This window comes from Bufo bufo, chromosome 7 (assembly GCF_905171765.1).
Source record: "Bufo bufo chromosome 7, aBufBuf1.1, whole genome shotgun sequence".
Lineage (NCBI taxonomy): Eukaryota > Metazoa > Chordata > Amphibia > Anura > Bufonidae > Bufo > Bufo bufo.
In genome coordinates, this window is record NC_053395.1 from 12,818,494 (window position 1) to 12,836,984 (window position 18,491).

Sequence of the window (18,491 nt, forward strand, 5' to 3'; positions counted from 1 at the left end):
TGCGATGCATAAGGTGAAATCTCACCCAAAACCTGTGACAAATCTGCTGAAGAATCTCAGAGCAGACGTACAGTGTAAAATACAGAATTTCACAGCTCAGCGGGATCACTTACAAGGGTTATCCAACCCCTAAAATACCGGGGCAATGTTACACCTACCCCCAGGCTCGTACTGGCCACTGGGGAGAGGGTGAAATCCCCCGTGGGCCCCATGCCTGCACGCTAATAATCAGGCAGCCTGGGTAGTAGCGAGGGGGTGCAGACAGAGATGTGTCCTGAGGGGGCGCCAGGGCGGGTGACAGTCCTCCCTCTGCAGATCAGGGCACAGCGGTTTCTGTTCACTTTAGGCTACTTTCACACTTCCGTTCAACTTTTCCGGTATTGAATTCTGTCCTAGGGGCTCTATACCAGTAAAAAAACTGATCAGTTTTAGGCTACTTTCACACTAGCGTTCAGAGCGGATCTGTCTGATGTTTCATCAGACGGATCCGCTCCGATAATGCAGACGTTCGCATCCGTTCAGAACGGATCCGTCTGCATTAAAACTTAGAAAATTTTCTAAGTGTGAAAGTTGTCTGAGCGGATCCGTTCAGACTTTACATTGAAAGTCAATGGGGAACGGATCCGCTTGAAGATTGAGCCATATTGTGTCATCTTCAAGCGGATCCGTCCCCATTGACTTCCATTATAAGTCTGGACGGATCCGCTCGCCTCCGCAAGCAGCGTTCAGGTGTCCGCTCACTGAGCGCAGCGGAGGCTGAGCGCTGGCAGGCGGATGCATTCTCAGTGGATCCGCCTCCACTGAGAATGCATTGGGGCCGGACGGCTGCGTTCAGGAACGCTCGTGAGCCCCTTCAAACGGTGCGCACGAGCGGAGCCCCGAACGCTAGTGTGAAAGTAGCCTTATCCTAATGCCTTCTGAATGGAGAGCGATCCGTTCAGGATGCATCAGGATGTCTTCAGTTCAGTCATTGTATGGTTTTTGGACGGAGAAAATACCGCAGCATGCAAGAGCTCCGTACAGTATTAGGCCTCTTTCACACGACCGTATGGCTTTTTTAAAATGTTTTGCAGTCCGTTTTCAACTGATCCATTGTTCCATTTTTTGTTCCCGTTGTGTTTCCGTTTCTGGCATATACAGTATGCAGTAATTACATAGAAAAAATTGGGCTGGGCATAACATTTTCAATAGATGGTTCCGCAAAAATGGAACGGATACGGATGCATTTCCGCATGTGTTCCGTTTTTTTTGCGGACCCATTGACTTGAATGGAGCCACAGAACTTGATTTGCGGGCAATAATAGGACATGTTCTGTCTTTCAACGGAACGGAAATACGGAGTACAGTCCGTTTTTTTTTTTGCGGAACCATTGAAATTAATGGTTCCGTATATGGAAAGCAAAAAACGGCCCGTAAACGGAAAAAAAAACCCGGTTGTGTGAAAGAGGCCTTAGAATGTATTGGCTCCGATGAGCCAAGGTTATTTGTTTGCGAAGTCTCGCGAGACTTCACATAATAACTTCATAAATTAATTCCTACTGTAAAAAAAACATTTCCCGAACTCGGGTTCGGTTCCAAGATACCACTCATCGGAGCCAATACATTCTAATACTGTACCGATCTCCTGCTCTGTACAGTATTAGAACAAAGTTTTATGTGAATCGACTTCGGATGTTTCATCCGAAGTCGATTCGCTCATCCCTAGTCTAAATGTGAGACAGCAAGGAAGCTGGCGGAGATTAGGACCAGTGCTGGTTACGCCGAAGTTATGAGGAGGCCCCGCTACATCCCTTTGACGGATTATCGATAGATACTATAGCATTGACAGTCTATAGGCGGCACAGGCACAAGTAAAATACAAAGATTAAAAAAAAAATCCATTCCATCCAAAAAATTAAAACGTAATAAAAAATCAAACAGTATTTTTATATATATCATGGTAACATGGTGGTAATGAGAGCTGCACACTGCATGGCATAAAAAAGCAAAGAAAAGCAATACATTTACTTTTTTGAAGTTCAGTTCACACAATAATGGAAAACGACCGCCATGTTTTTTTAGCGGCCATCAAAAAATAGGACATGCCCTATTTTTTGTACATTTAGATATTCAGAATCAGTGATGGCCATTTCGCCCGCGAACACATGCGGGCTGCCATCTTAACGCACAAGTCCGGCGATGCACAGGTAAGTCCTTACCTGTGCCTGTGCGCGAGCTGGTCTGAAACAAATGCGGTCACCGGGAGCAGGCAGTCCGAGAACAGCCGCCGGGGGCCTTCATCGGGCTGTTCTCGGAACTGCCTGCTCCCGGTGACCGCATTTGTTTCAGACCGGCTCGCGCACAGGCACAGGTAAGGACTTACCTGTGCATCGCCGGACTTATTTTTATTTTGAAGGAAGGAGGAAGTCATCTTGTGTCTTGAAAATTTTGAATAAAAAATCATAAAATTGTACCTAAAATTATACCAATAAAACTACAGCTTTCTGGCCATCTGGTCGTTTTTTAATGGCCATTTTGCATCTATTTTTAATAGCCATAAAAAACAGCCACAAAAAAACGGATGATTTTGATTGGGTCATTGATTTCAATGGGGTAACGTCTGCCGTGAAAACGGCCCAAAAATATGTCCTATTTTGACTGGACGCTAAAAAAAAGTTAATGTGACTGGCCCCATCGACTTTAATTGGCTCTGAAAACGGCCATCACTGTCGTGTGAATATAGCCTTAGTTTTAGGGCTCATGCACACGACCGCTGTTGTTTTGCGGTCCGTTTTTCACCGATACGTTGTTCCGTATCAGCATTTTTTTTCTCCGATTTAAGTCCTCTTCCATTCCGTTATTCCACAAAACATATCCGTATGGTTTCCGTATTTGATCAGTTTTTTTGCGGATCGGAAACGGAAACAGTAACTTATTAATCACCAAACACATGGGCAATATGGGCTGCGCATAGCATGTCTACAGTATGGATCCGCAAAATACGGATGTGTTCCGTATTTTGACTTGAATGGGGCCTCGGACCGTGATTTACGGACAATAATAGGACATGCGCTACTTTTTTGCGGAACGGAAACACGGAATGCACACGGAGTACATTCCGTTGTTTTTGCAGACCCATTGAAGTGAATGGTTCCGCATACGTTCTGCAAAAAACCTGAACGGAAGCGGATAGACAATACGTTTGTGCGCGTGAGCCCTTGCACAGTAGAGTTCTCACTAATGTAATCTCTGGAGCTGACAATGCGGGGATCACTTTCAGGTATCACGTTTAACAGAAATGCAGATTGGATACGGACCAAAAATACGGTCGTATGCATGAGACCTTAGAAAGAGGTGAAGGGAAGATCCGTATGTCCGTTCTGCATCGTAACAATGGGTCCTCAAAAAAATGGACGTCACCCGTATTGTTTGCGGATCTGTGTTTTGTGGACCGCAAAATACATACGGGCGTGTTAGTGCCCTCTCAGTCTTCTCTATTTGTATTCATAAGTCTAAGGTTTTGTGAATATTCGGACTAAGATCTGATTATTATGACTTGTGTGTGGAGACTATTCACTCAATGGGGGGCCATTCACTGCTACACTTACATGACAATGGGGCTTGTCCGACAAGTTCAGTTTTCCACATTGTAACGTTAATTTCAGTGTGACAGGGATGATTGTCAGCACGGAGCAGCGAATGGATATATGTTTTTGTATTAGGGTGCGGCCACGCGGTCCGGTTTCCTGATGCAGTTTTGGAAGTCAAAACCAGGAGTCAATTCAAAAAATAGAGGAGAAGTCGTATCTGTTCTTTATACTTCCTTTCCTGTTATGATTCACTCCTGATTTTGGCTTCCTTAGGCCGAGTTCACACGAACGCGTGTGATCCGTGGCCGTATGACACGGCCACAGTTCCGTGTGCATTCCGCATCACGGATGCGGACCTATTCACTTCAGTGGGTCCGCAAATACGGAATAGCGGAACGGCACCCCTCGGAAGCACTACGGAGTGCTTCCGTGGGGTTGCGTCCCGTACTTCCGTTCCGCAAAAAGATAGAACATGTCCTATCTTTTTGCAGAACGGGCGGATCGCGGACCCATTAAAGTGAATGGGTCCGCGATCCGATGCAGCTGACCTACGGCCAGCGATCGTGCATTGCGGCCCGGGTCACACACGTTCGTGTGAACTCGGCCTTAACGGCATCAGGAAACCTGACCGCGTGGCCGTATCTTTAGCAAAAAAAGATTAACCTCCACAGGAAGGTCTTAAAGTGTAGTACAATCTGTGCTCTTCAGTACGGACTGTGGCATGATGAACGGAGTCACATCACTCTGATCGCGTCGTCGGGAGGCCATCCAGTGATAGAATCTGTGGCCTATTAATCTATAGGGCTGTGTGATAACGGAGTCATTCGTTCAATGGGCTATCAGAGATTGATAAAACCTACATAGAAATGAAATACTTCAACTTACCTGAGGATAGGTCATCAATATAGGATGGTCCTTTTTTCCCTTGACTTTAGTGGGAGTTACTGAACCCCCCACTAACTTTCACCAACTCCAGCAGATACATATGAGCAGGTTTCAGGAAATGTTGGATGGTACAATGTAAACATATATGTAGTGTATAGTTATGCATATGGTAGTTGTACTTAGGTTGCCATGCACATACGATAGGGCAGGTTTAACAGCAGACTAGTGAACAATAGCTTCACTGCTGCAGCCAGACGCATTTTAGGCAGTTTCAGCCATTCCAGCTGGTCATACATGTTCAATGACGCCGGGTGAAGGACAATCACCCTTTCTTTCAGGTAGAGATCTTTAAAGGGATTCTCCGGGCTTTTAGTATTGATTACCTATCCTTAGGATAGGTCATCAATATCAGATCATCGGGGGTCCGACACCCAGCACCACCGCCGATCAGCTGTATGAGGAGATGGCGCGCGCAGTGACCATGCGCTGTTTCCCTTCTCTCTTCCTGCCATGTCTATGGCAAAGCAGCAGCAGAGACGGAAGCCAGAAGGGAAACGGCGCATGGTCACTGCGCGCGCCATCTCCTCATACAGCTGATCGGCGGGGATGCCGAGGGTCGGACCCCCCCACCAATATGATATTGATGACCTATCCTGAGGATAGGTCATCTATAGTAAAAGCCCTGAGAAGACGGCCGATCTATTAGCTAAAACGGTTGTTAATTTTCACCCAACTAATGACCCATTTAGTTGAAATCATCCATACAGTAAAAATTTTTTAAACAAGCAGATAAATTGACTGCAACATGCCCGATCCAGAAAGTCGATCGTGCCCGTTTACTTTCATTTTCACTTGCCAATTATCAGAAAGGGTTTGATCGTTCTTACAATTGTTCATTCAAACCCCTTCTTCATAGAGTTACATTGTTTGTTATGTTATAGCGGTGGCTCACAGCTGCTGCGGCTCGGACCCACCTCTCACTGTACTGCTCTTTCCGACTTCTGAGTTTTCTCTGTCTCTGAACGCAGGCTCTGGCCTACTTGTGGGCAAGGTCCCTCCTCTACTGCCCACAAGGCACGCGCTGGCTCCTAAAGGCCAACATGTGCTTGACCTAATTCTCACTAGCCATGGCTGCCAAACTTTGGGTACTTTAGGCACCTTCCCTTATGGAAGGGTGCCTGAGCAATAGGTTTCCTAGTGTGCTAGTATCTTGCTAAGGTGTCCTGTTTCTGTTGTCTGCCCGTGTACTGACTTTCTGCCTATTTCCTGGATTGTGACTCTCTTTTGCCTGACCTGTGCCTGACCCTTCATTGCCTGCTCTGACTTCAGACCATTTTTCTGTACTGTATTGATCTCAGCCTATCTGACTACAATTTTACTAAGCCGTGGGTGCTCTGCTCCGGTGCGTCAGCTTTCAATCATACAGAGACTATTCCAGTAGGCATTGGCCTGGTGGTTCCCCTGCAGAGCAGTTCAGATCCAGGTTAAATAGTTTAAAACCATGAGACTGCCAGGATAACGCCCCTTAGGATTAGCCCAAAGTCAAATCTGTGGCTTGACACCGTGGTTCCCCACCAACTGCCGTAAAATGTACATTGATTAACATGGGGAGATTTGCTGCTGACAAATGAGCGTTTTTATGTCAACACAGAAGATGTGATCAACGACAAAGGAGCGTTTTGCCTTTTTGACTGTATGGCACCTTTACACTGGGCAAAGATTGAGAATGAACATGTGAAAGGGTCTCAAAGAGGTTGTCCTGCTTCCCTTGCATTGCATCAGTCGGTCACTTGACACAAGGAGGCCAGGTCACCGCTGCGTCCGCGTAACACTGGATGTTGACAGTGGGGGTCCTGAGCCCTACAGCGGAGAAGCTGGGACCTATCAGCGGGGAGCAAGAAAGTATGCTTCCGTCCTTAGGTCTGGTCGCAAGGAGGGGTCTGCTAAAAGACCTCCCAGAAGAAGAACAACCCATTTAGATGTGTATGGCAACCTTTAGCGCAATCAATGATCAGATCTCCATTGTGAGGAAATATCAGGGGTGCACTTAGCATTTCTGCCGCCTGAGGCAAAAACTGAAATGTCGCCCCTCCCTCCCCAATGCCAATTTCTTAACCTAACCCCTTTCCTTCAGCCCATGGACCTTTGGCTGACCCTCTCTTGCCCCCTACCTGGTGCTGCCTGAGGCCTCATTGGTGGTGCATCCCTGAGTGCAAGCAGTTTCTTTCCAGAAAAGTTATTATTTTAGACTAACTGGCCTGGGTTTAAAAACGATATGCGTATTGATTATATTTTTGGGCAGATGTGGGCAGATACTACACTGTAATCCCATGGACTGACCAGACACAACACCACTAACCAAGCCTTCGCATCTTTTATGAAGGGCCACCATAGACTGCAGAGCTACAACAGCTTCGTTTTTCAGACAAGCTGGCGGTATCAGTAACACGGACATATCTGCTTTCTGTAACGTACACCTTACAGATGCACATCGCCGGCGACTGGTCACATGATCTTCCGGTAAAAGGCCCCGGACAAGCAGTCTGTACAGAGTCCTGTCTGGCCTTAATGTAGAAGCCATGGCTTACATAGCTAAATCCTTCTATGATAGGACCTGCATGCTACAAACCTTGAGGGGGAAAAGGTGGACTTCAACGTTTTTCGGGGAAGGGTGGTTTTTAATAGAAAAATGTTGCTTCCCTGTGAGATGCCGCCACCAGGGACTACACGCAGCTCAACGAGCTGCAATGCAAGTGCCCGCGTCGGCTGGTGGTGCTGGGATTTCCAGGTAAGCGACTCTGTAAAATGTGTTTCATGCTGTTACGTCATTCACCGGGCGCTGTATGGCCGCGCACACAGCACTCCCACGAGGACGTTGCCATGGAAACCTGCGTAGGACTTGAATGATGGCCGCGTGACGAGAACGTCTTTAGAGAAATGCAGTTATCGATGGCTTCAGAGAGGCTAACGTCACACCGCTGTATGGGAGCAGAAAAGAATACAAATAACCAGTACTGGCCCACCGGGGAGCAGGTGAATCCCCGGTGGGCCCCTATTCCCCTGCACATGTAGTACATTATATAGAGAGACAGCGTACAGCATCTCAACCAGCCTATGTGCATATAAAAAGGGGTACATTATTTCGAAAAACAGCCCAGTTTAGGGCATATTCACATATGGATTGGGCACCCCAATCCAACGCACCGGCATATGCTAGACACCAATGACTATAAGGCCCCTTGCGGACGAGCGTGTCCGGATGCGTTGCGTCTGTGTTCCGTGAAGACTGTGCGATTTCGCAGGCAAAGTCATCCAGTTTTGTCTGTGATCGCGTTCAGTTGTTCAGTTTTTATCTCGCGGGTGCAATGCCATTTAATGCGTTTTGCACGCGCGTGATAAAAAACGTATTGTATACAAACAACATCTCTTCGCAACCATGCGTGAAAAACGCATCGCATCCGCACTTGCTTGCGATTTTCACGCAGCTCCATTCACTTCTATGGGGCCTGCGTTGCGTGAAAAACGCAGAATATAGAACCTGCTGCGATTTCCATACGTGTAGTGAACGCATAGCCTCCGGACTGATTCATTCGTTTCCCAATAGGTCTGTGCACAGGAACGTCGTACATCATCTCTGCATTCAGGTGAAATCGCAGCGTGTTTTACATTTTGTGCGTTTTTCACGCAGCCCTGGTTCCACAGAAGTGAATGGGGCTTGTTTGAAAAACGGACGGCATCCGGATGTACGGTGTTTTTCACAGATGGCTGCTAGGAGATGATGAGCGTTATTCTTTCGTGTGAAAAGCACATGCAGTCCGGATATATTCTGGACGTAAAAATGCACACTTTGAAAGCAATCGCAGACAAAAGTGATTGAACTTGCAAAACATCCGTTTTTTCCTGACACAATACGTATCACTTGGTGAAAGAGGCCTAACAGGGTCCATCGCGTTTCCGTTACGATTCCCAAGATTCTGCCATACAACATACATGCAGCAGTATTTTTATTCTAACACTTCTTACATATGAGAGTTTGCTACAATTGCATCCAGTCTAGGCGCAGAATACATTAGCAGCGTGCAGTAATTACGTCTTGCTACAATGTATCTGGCTGTTTATTGCTCATTGGTGAAGTCTCTTCTTCAGCCTCTGGATGTAAAGAGCAAGAAGGTTTTTATTCTGTATATCAAATGGGGTTCAAAGGAGAAAAAATATTCTGTTGAGGAAGAATAGCAGCTGATATCAGGACACGGCTTGATGCTTTATTCTTACATGAGGTCGGGGGAGGGGTGTTGCTGACAACAAAAAAGATATTTAGGCTACTTTCACACTCGCGTTTGGTGCGGATCCGTTCAGATAATTATACAACCGCCTGCATCCGTTCAGAATGGATCCGTTTGTATTATCTGTAACATAGCCAAAACGGATCCGTCTTGAACACCATTGAAAGTCAATGGAGGACGGATCCGTTTTCTATTGTGTCAGGACGGATCCGTTTGGCTCAGTTTTGTCAGACGGACACCAAAACGCTGCAGGCGGCCTCCAGAACGGAACGGAGGCAAACTGATGCGTTCTGAGCCGATCCTTTTCCATTCAGAATGCATTAGGGCAAAACTGATCCATCTTGGACCGCTGAGCCCTGAACGGATCTCAGAAACGGAAAGCCAAACGGCAGTGTAAAAGTCGCCTTACCTACTTAAAGGGGTTTTCCCATTTTGCTAATGCCTCCTCCCCTGCAGGTCAGTTCCTGGTTTTCTGTGCAGCCATACAATAATGCACTACTATACATCAGCCCCTGGCCAAATGATCTGTGCTTGTCACTCCCATAAAATATAACCATCCCCCGCCCAGATTTGTTTCCATTACAGCTCTGCTACAGTTGTGTATAAACCTTAGACCATGTATCTGTATAGATGCATATACAGCTCTGCTACATCTGTCTCCCTCTCCACTACCAGCACTGTGTTTGGATCACTTCATATACAGCTCTGCTACATCTGTCTTCCCCCCTCCCCCACTGGCACTGTGGCTGAACCGCTTCATATATAGCTCTGCTACATCTGTCTTCCCTGAACCAGTTCATATACAGCTCTGCTACATCTGTCTTCCCCTCCCCCACTAGCACTGTGGCTGAACCGCCTCATATATAGCCCTGCTACATCTGTCTTCCCCCCTCCCCCACTAGCACTGTGGCTGAACCGCTTCATATATAGCTCTGCTACATCTGTCTTCCCCTCCCCCACTAGCACTGTGGCTGAACCGCCTCATATATAGCCCTGCTACATCTGTCTTCCATGAACCACTTCATATACAGCTCTGCTACATCTGTCTTCCCCTCCCCCACTAGCACTGTGGCTGAACCGCTTCATATATAGCTCTGCTACATCTGTCTTCCCCTCCCCCACTAGCACTGTGGCTGAACCGCCTCATATATAGCCCTGCTACATCTGTCTTCCATGAACCACTTCATATACAGCTCTGCTACATCTGTCTTCCCCTCCCCCACTAGCACTGTGGCTGAACAGCTTAATATACAGCCCTGCTACATCTGTCTTCCTCTCCACTACCATCACTGTTTGAATCACTTCATATAAAGCTCTGCTACATCTGTCTTCCATGAACCACTTCATATACAGCTCTGCTACATCTGTCTTCTTCTCCCCCCACTAGCACTTTGGCTGAACCTCTTCATATACAGCTCTGCTACATCTGTCTATATCCCCCCCCCCCCACTAGCACTGTGGCTGAACCACCTCACATATAGCTCTGCTACACCTGTCTTCCCTGAACCACTTCATATACAGCTCTGCTACATCTGTCTTCCATGAACCACTTCATATACAGCTCTGCTACATCTGTCTTCCTCTCCCCCCAATAGCACTTTGGCTGAACCTCTTCATATACAGCTCTGCTACACCTGTCTTCCATGAACCACTTCATATACAGCTCTGCTACATCTGTCTTCCCCTCCCCCACTAGCACTGTGGCTGAACCGCTTCATATACAGCTCTGCTACATCTGTCTTCCCCTCCCCCACTAGCACTGTGGCTGAACCACTTCATATACAGCTCTGCTACATCTGTCTTCCATGAACCACTTCATATACAGCTCTGCTACATCTGTCTTCCCCTCCCCCACTAGCACTGTGGCTGAACCGCTTCATATATAGCTCTGCTACATCTGTCTTCCCCTCCCCCACTAGCACTGTGGCTGAACCGCCTCATATATAGCCCTGCTACATCTGTCTTCCATGAACCACTTCATATACAGCTCTGCTACATCTGTCTTCCCCTCCCCCACTAGCACTGTGGCTGAACAGCTTAATATACAGCCCTGCTACATCTGTCTTCCTCTCCACTACCATCACTGTTTGAATCACTTCATATAAAGCTCTGCTACATCTGTCTTCCATGAACCACTTCATATACAGCTCTGCTACATCTGTCTTCTTCTCCCCCCACTAGCACTTTGGCTGAACCTCTTCATATACAGCTCTGCTACATCTGTCTATATCCCCCCCCCCCACTAGCACTGTGGCTGAACCACCTCACATATAGCTCTGCTACACCTGTCTTCCCTGAACCACTTCATATACAGCTCTGCTACATCTGTCTTCCATGAACCACTTCATATACAGCTCTGCTACATCTGTCTTCCTCTCCCCCCAATAGCACTTTGGCTGAACCTCTTCATATACAGCTCTGCTACATCTGTCTATATCCCCCCCCCCCACTAGCACTGTGGCTGAACCGCCTCACATACAGCTCTGCTACACCTGTCTTCCCTGAACCACTTCATATACAGCTCTGCTACATCTGTCTTCCCCTCCCCCACTAGCACTGTGGCTGAACCGCCTCATATACAGCTCTGCTACACCTGTCTTCCATGAACCACTTCATATACAGCTCTGCTACATCTGTCTTCTTCTCCCCCCACTAGCACTTTGGCTGAACCTCTTCATATACAGCTCTGCTACATCAGTTTATTCCCCTCCCCCACCAGCAGTATGGCTGCCTAGCTACAGCTACAAATCCTGCCCTGCTGTATGTCATAGACAGAAACCTACTAAAGTAAGGTGCTACATCACAATACACAGCAGAGCTGGGTGTGCGATGTAGCGCCTTACTTTCGTTATTGGAGTATTTGTGTGTTTCTGTCTATGACATACAGCATGTGCAGCCACATTGCTGGTGGGGGAGGGGAATAGACAGATGTAGCAGAGCTGTATATGAAGGGGTTCAGTCACATTGCTGGTGGAGAACAAGAGAAGACAGATGTAGCAGAGCTGTATATGAGATGATTCAGCCAAAGAGCTGGTGGGGGAGGGGAAGACGCACATGTAGTAGTGGGATCCACAGTGCTGGGGACCAAGAGGCAGGAGCATCCATGTACACTCAGTTTTATAAAATATATATATTTTTTTTAATAGACATCTCAAACAACGACAGGTTTTACATTTGTAAATTTAGAAAATTGAAAATCAAAGTTAGTCATTTGAATAATTCTAAATATTTTCTTTTTCAGGCTGATTGTAAAGATTTCAAACCTCGATTCCTGGACATTAGACGTCTCCGTGTCTTCTCTCAAGTAGAAGCCTCCCGACGGTTGGGCGGCAGAACGTCATTTTTGTGTACAATTATTGGTGTAACAAACATGAAACATCAGTTATAATAGTAAATGTTAGTGCGGTAAATATTTGACATGTGACAGTATTAGGGACCGTGCAGTAATAACGCTCCACCCTAGTTAGGGGGCGGCCAGTATTCTCATCATCGATAGTGCTGTGTGAAACGGACTCATAATCTAGTACAGTCATCTTATCCTGTCAAAATAAGGTCAAGCAGAGACTCGTAGCATCACAAATCATGACAATGCCAGGGACTCGCTCCTATGAAAGAGCCCTTACCGTGAAACCCGATAATCGGAAAAACTGACAGCCATCCGCCACTACCCGTCTCATGTCAGTTGTGTCATCCACTCTGATATTTCACGCATGGTTGCTAGGTGACGATCGGGCTGGGGACCCGATCTGTATTATTTTCCCTTATAGCATGGTTATAAGGGAAAATAATAGCATTCTGAATACAGAATGCTTAGTAGGTGATCAATTGAGGGTTAAAAAAATAAACAAAAAATTAACTCACCTTTTCCTCTTGTTCGCGTAGCTCTGGGTCTCTTCTTTACTTCTTAAAAGATGAACTACCGGCTAGGACCTGTGGTGACGTCAGATCACATGCTTCAATCACATGGTCCATCACCACGGTGATGGACCATGTGATTGGAGCATGTGATCTGACGTCACCAAAGGTCCTTTAGCCCACAACTCATCATTAAAGAAGTAAAGAAGAGACCGGGAACTGCGCGAACAAGAGGAAAAGGTGAGTTAATTTATTTTTAACCCTCAATTGATCACCTACTAAGCATTCTGTATTCAGAATGCTATTATTTTCCCTTATAACCATGTTATAAGGGAAAATAATAACATCTACACTACAACTAACACAAACCTGAACTTCAGTGAAGAAGTTCGGGTTTGGGTACCAAACATGCGTGATTTTTCTCACGCGAGTGCAAAACGCATTACAATGTTTTGCACTCGCGTGGAAAAATCACGGGTGTTCCCGCAACGCACCCGCACATTTTCCCGCAACGCCCGTGTTAAAGAGGCCTAAGTATTATGGATAGATATGACTTCTCTTTTTTTTTTATTCACTCCTGGTTTTGGATTCCAAAACTGCATGCAGAAACCTGACTGTGTGGCGGCACCCTTAGGCCTCATGCACACGACCGTTTTTTTTTACGGTCCGCAAAAACGGGGTCCGTAGGTCTGTGATCCGAGACTGTTTTTTCGTCCGTGGGTCTTCCTTGATTTTTGGAGGATCCACGGACATGAAAAAAATGTCGTTTTGGTGTCCGCCAGGCCGTGTAGAGCCAAACGGATCCGTCCTGAATTACAATGCAAGTCAATGGGGATCCGTTTGACGTTGACACAATATGGTGCAATTGCAAACGGATCCGTCCCCCATTGACTTTCAATGTAAAGTCAGGAGTCCCTTTTATACCATCGGATCAGAGTTTTCTCCAATCCGATGGTATATTTTAACTTGAAGCGTCCCCATCACCATGGGAACGCCTCTATGTTAGAATATACTGTCGGATAAGAGTTAGATCGTGAAACTCAAATCCGACAGTATATTCTAACACAGAGGCGTTCCCATGGTGATGGGGACGCTTCAGGTTAGAATATACTAAGAGAACTGTGTACATGACTGCCCACTGTTGCCTGGCAGGTGCTGCCAGGCAGCAGGGGGCAGACCCCGCCCCCCCTGTTTTTAACTCATTGGTGGCCAGTGCGGCCGGCCCCCCTCCCCCTGTAGTTAACTCTTTGTTGTCCAGTGCGGCCGGCCCCCCTCCCTCGTAGTTAACTCATTGGTGGCCAGTTGGCCCCCCCTCCCCTGTAGTTAACGCTTTGTTGTCCAGTGCGGCCGGCCCCCCCTCCCTCCCCTGTAGTTAACTCGTTGGTGGCCAGTGGGCCCTCCCCCCTCCCTCCTAATTAAAATCTCCCCCCCTATCATTGGTGGCAGCGGAGAGTACCGATCGGAGTCCCAGTTTAATCGCTGGGGCTCCGATCGGTAACCATGGCAACCAGGACGCTACTGCAGTCCCGGTTGCCATGGTTACTTAGCAATTTGTAGAAGCATCATACTTACCTACGAGCTGCGATGTCTGCTTCCGGCCGGGAGCTCCTGCTACTGGTAAGTGACAGGTCTGTGCGGCGCATTGCTTAATGATCTGTCACTTACCAGTAGGAGGAGCTCCCGGCCGGACACAGACATCGCAGCTCGCAGGTAAGTATAATGCTTCTACAAATTGCTAAGTAACCATGGCAACCGGGACTGCAGTAGCATCCTGGTTGCCATGGTTAACGATCGGAGCCCCAGCGATTAAACTGGGACTCTGATCGGTACTCTCCGCTGCCACCAATGATAGGGGGGAGATTTTAATTAGTAGGGGGAGGGAGGGCCCACTGGCCACCAACGAGTTAACTACAGGGGAGGGAGGGGGGGCCGGCCGCACTGGACAACAAAGAGTTAACTACAGGGGAGGGAGGGGGGCCCACTGGCCACCAATGTGTTAACTACAGGGGGGGGGACAGCAGGGGGCACTCATGTACACAGTTCTTTTAGTATATTCTAACCTGAAGCGTCTCCATCACCATGGGAACGCCTCTGTGTTAGAATATACTGTCGGATCTGAGTTTTCACGAAGTGAAAACTCAGCTCTAAAAAAGCTTTTATGCAGATCCGTCTGTATGAAAGTAACCTACGGCCACAGGTCACGGATGCCAATCTTGTGTGCATCCGTGTTCTTTCACGGACCCATTGACTTGAATGGGTCCGTGAACCGTTGTCCGTCAAAAAAATAGGACAGGTCATATTTTTTTGACGGACAGGATACACGGATCACGGTCTCGGCTGCAAAACGGTGCATTTTCCGATTTTTCCACGGACCCATTGAAAGTCAATGGGTCCGCGAAAAAAAACGGAAAATGGCACAACGGCCACGGATGCACACAACAGTCGTGTGCAGGAGGCCTTCGGTGCATTTCTCAGCACTAGGCCTGCGGTGCGGAATGGAGGCACCGCAAAGAAATAGAACATATTCTATTTTTTTGCAGTGTGGACGGATCACGGACCCATTGAAGTTGAATGGGTCATGATCCGTCCCGGCTGCTGCACGGACATTGCCTGTGCATTGGGGACCAGAAAATAGACCGGGCTGATCATGCTGTCATTTTTTTATGCCAGTTAAATCCAGATAGCGACACATCTTTATTTCTAATCTCTTTTCTGATTAAAAACCGATTTGATACATATGCAAATTAACCTGAGATGAGTCCTGTCCCTGACTCATCTCACGTACAGGACTCATCTCAGGTTAATTTGCATATGTATCAAATATTAATAAAAGCACACAGAGCTACGGGGACTGTGTATTGCGGATGTGCTAGCGGCCATCTAGCAACCCATGTCCTCAGCTCTATACACAAAATCCCGGTGACAGGTTCCCTTTAAGCTATTTCACACCACTGTATATGCCAAAAGTGCCCTTAGGCTCAGTTCAGACCTGAGCGTTTTACAGCGCGTTCCTACGCGCTGTAAAACGCTCAACAAGGAGAAACCAATGCTTCCCTATGGGAATGGTTCTCACCTGGGCGTTTTACAGCGCGTACGATCGCTCTGTAAAACGCCCGACGCTCAAACAAGTACAGGAGCGTTTTTTTGGGCGCTTGTCGCGCGTTCCCGTACATAGACTTTCGGGAACGCGCGACACTGTGTGTACACTTGTCTCTGTATGCGCGATTGTAAACGCCCGTACAATCGCGCATACAAAGCGCTCCTTTCAGAACGCTCAGGTCTGAACTGAGCCTTAGGGTTTATGGGCTGGCGTATGCTGATACCATTGTATGCTACATCTAATATAGCCGTGTGTCAATGCTAAACACAAGCTCTTTAAATCCCCGACTCTTACATTCGGTATAGCTGTCAGCTGCAGAGGATTTAGATCTCTTGCTTATGAATCACCAGCATGTCCTGCGGCGATGTACAGAAACCAAACATTGTCCCAGATAATTGTGCTTTATATATTTTTTTATGTTTTATTATGTGTTGTTTTATAATCTTTTTTATTTTTTTATTTAGGAAAACCGTAAGAATGAAGAGATTCTTAATTCTCTAAAGTATGTCAGACCAGGACATACTTTAGATCCAAAAATGGGAGGTGAATGGAAAAGGCGCTCATCCAGTCTTTGCTTACTTGAAGGACAAGCTCCCTTCTCCAGATGACGACGCATCAGGCCTGATCACCGACCCCAGATACAGGAAATAGTATGGAGTCCCGTACACCGATCTGACCTGTCCTGAAACTTTGAAAAGTTTCTCATTGGCCCTGAAGGAGAACCTTCGCTACAGTAAAAGCTTTCCAACGATCAACATAGAACCCGATATCCAGAGACTCCTGAAGCTTGCCAAATAATGTCAACCATTACTAGACCGGACAGATATTTCAGAAATTGACGTAGGAGTAAACTGCAAAAAAATAAAGCACACATATGGCAATGCTTATTAATTACTGCAGTTCTCTAATGTACGCCAGTATCTGGCTATCCTTAAGATGAGGGAGAATTGTGCCCAGATGGATGGTTTATTCACTTAGCATGTGCAGTAAATTCACATTCTGCGCTGTCTGAATAATTTGCTGTTAAAGGGATCTGAGATATTTTCTGTATTAGTTCCTAGCGCCATATAATGTAACGTATATGTCAGAAAAACATTCCGGCTTTTTACGTAAAACATATGCCAAATGCCCCATTTTCCCCTCCTGGAGCCCCAAAGAGTGTCCTTTTGTCCTCCATCAGGCCGGTATACGTTGGCAACTTATGGAAAAGCGCAGCAGACTACACATTCCTATACATGGGACCTTATGAGTGACGGATGCCAGTATATAGCATTCATCACAGGCCTCTGACGGAAGCCGGGAATGCAGTGCATACAGAGCCTAAGTTAAAGGGGTTGTCCGAGTATTTAAAACTGATAACTTATCCTCACGATAGGTCATTAGTATCTGATTGGTGGGGGTCCAACTCCCGCGGCCCCTGACAATCAGGTGTTTGAAGAGGCTGTGGTGCTCCACTGAGTGCTGCCACGTTCATTGGTCACATGGCGCTAAGCTGCAATACCAAGCATAGCCACTATCCAATGGACGGCGCTGTGCTTGGTAAGCTGCGAGGCCGCAGCCTCTTCAAACAGCAGACTGCCAACCCAATGTTAGGCAAAAATAAATCATGCGGTGTCATTGAGTACCAGTGATGCCGCAACTTATATAGAGCTAAACTATATATTTGTATTTCTAAAATGCAGCTGTATCGACTAAACTTATAAAATCTCATTTCTCCCCTTTTTTTGGTTCTAATCCATGCAGTTAAAGGGGTTGTCTCACTTCACCAAATGGCATTTAAGTTTTTTTTTTTGTAATGTGTAGGGGCAGTGATACTGACCATTTTTGTAATACACTTTAATTACTGAGTCTCCACTGTTATGTAAACAGAAGACATAATAGAACATGTCCTATTCTTGTCAACGGGTACAATATGGATGTCACACGGATGTCATCCTTTTTTGTGGATCCATGTTTTATATACGGTCATGTGCATGAGCCCTTAGAGTGTATTTACACTGACAGATTTTCTGACCAATCATTGGTCAGATGGCCGTTTACACACCAACTACTGGTCTGATCGGACAGAAATTGGTCAGATAATCTGTTAGTGTGAATGCACCCTTACGTTTAACACCTTTCACTCACTTTTGATCTATGACCCCATTACCCATTTGCATACAAGAGTTGCACGAGCAAAGGTGTCACCAGCTGCGGGGGTAAAGCTCTCTTGTCTGCTGGAGAGTCCTATGCAGTGATGGTCAGTTCGCAGTGTTCGCCAACGAATACATGCGGGCTGCCATCTTGACTCACCCGTCCGGCAATGCACAGGTAAGCCCTCACCTGTGCCGGTCTGAAATCAAAATGCGGTCACCGGGAGCAGGCAGTTCCGAGAACAGCCGCCGGGGGCTAGTGAACACTGCGAACTGACCATCACTGGTCCTATGTACAGTCGTGGCCAAAAGTTTTGAGAATGACACAAATATTAGTTTTCACAAAGTTTGCTGCTAAACTGCTTTTAGATCTTTGTTTCAGTTGTTTCTGTGATGTAGTGAAATATAATTACACGCACTTCATACGTTTCAAAGGCTTTTATCGACAATTACATGACATTTATGCAAAGAGTCAGTATTTGCAGTGTTGGCCCTTCTTTTTCAGGACCTCTGCAATCCGACTGCGCATGCTCTCAATCAACTTCTGGGCCAATTCCTGACTGATAGCAACCCATTCTTTCATCATCACTTCTTGGAGTTTGTCAGAATTAGTGGGATTTTAGTGGGATTTTGTTTGTCCACCCCCCTCTTGAGGATTGACCACAAG

General features: G+C 46.7%; 1 pseudogene; it reads left to right on the plus strand.

Moving 5' to 3' along the window:
- Positions 1-7,033: 7,033 nt before the first annotated feature.
- Positions 7,034-16,490, plus strand: LOC121008689 (annotated as a pseudogene).
- The last annotated feature ends 2,001 nt before the right edge of the window (positions 16,491-18,491 follow it).